The sequence below is a fragment of the Candoia aspera genome, chromosome 4 (assembly GCF_035149785.1).
Source record: "Candoia aspera isolate rCanAsp1 chromosome 4, rCanAsp1.hap2, whole genome shotgun sequence".
Taxonomy (NCBI): domain Eukaryota; kingdom Metazoa; phylum Chordata; class Lepidosauria; order Squamata; family Boidae; genus Candoia; species Candoia aspera.
The window spans coordinates 32,217,398-32,218,349 of record NC_086156.1 but is presented as its reverse complement, the minus strand read 5'-3'; the positions used below and the strand labels follow the sequence as shown (position 1 = coordinate 32,218,349).

Sequence of the window (952 nt, the reverse complement as noted above, 5' to 3'; positions counted from 1 at the left end):
AAATAGAGATTTATATTGAGGCCTTGGTAATATACACATTCATTAAAAATTGATAGACACCCCTATGATGTAATTATTTGTAATACAAATAAAGCATTTCTGATAATTCAATATAGGCATTTTCAATTTCCTATTAGTAACAACGTTCCTGAGTTTTGGAATGATCTGTGTTCATTCATCATGTAAATGGGAAAATAGCTAACCTAAGTGATACATGATTGTATACCATCTTGAAGAAATAAATGGAATAAAGGCCATTATAATTTTTAAAGTTAAAAAGAGTTATTATGAACATATACAACTGTATGTGGGGATGGTTACCATACTACTACTATTCTACTGTGAACATGAAAATGTTCACATATAAGGAATTTGGTTGATCAAGTTAGAATAGTGTCTTTTAACTCATCCTTGGTTTGTGTTGAATTAGTATGTTTGATATCCAAAATTTTCACATATCATTTTTTTGTCTTGGTCTCTTTTTTGACACTGAAAAAGTAATTGATTTTTCAAGCACTTTTAACTGGTGGTTTAGGATTATATGTTTATTATATTATATTATGTATTATTATATATCGCTTCTCAGCCTTTTGGCTAAGATCAAGGGTATGTTTATTATATTTTAACTTTCCAGCTGGTGGGAAAGTACCGTAAGAATTTTTATATTCTATTATTCCAGTTAATCACATTGATTACAATCTTGAGTCTAAATGGAACCTAAAATTAATAGTAAGGTCATAAAAATCAATGTAGGCATGAACTTGATATCAAAGGAACTCCTTCAAATTAGAGTACTATGGCCTGAGTCTTTAGACCAGGGTTTCTCAACCTGGGCCACTCTAACATGTGTGGAATGCAACTCCCAGGATTCCCCAGTCAGCGATACTCACTGGGGAATTTTGGGATTTGAAGTCTACAGATCCTAAACCCAGGTTGAAACCTTTTGACCAAA

At 31.6% G+C, this 952-nt stretch overlaps 1 pseudogene; it reads left to right on the top strand.

Annotated features, from left to right (window-relative positions):
• Window positions 1–574: 574 nt before the first annotated feature.
• On the top strand, window positions 575–721 carry LOC134498123 (U2 spliceosomal RNA; annotated as a pseudogene).
• Window positions 722–952: the final 231 nt, after the last annotated feature.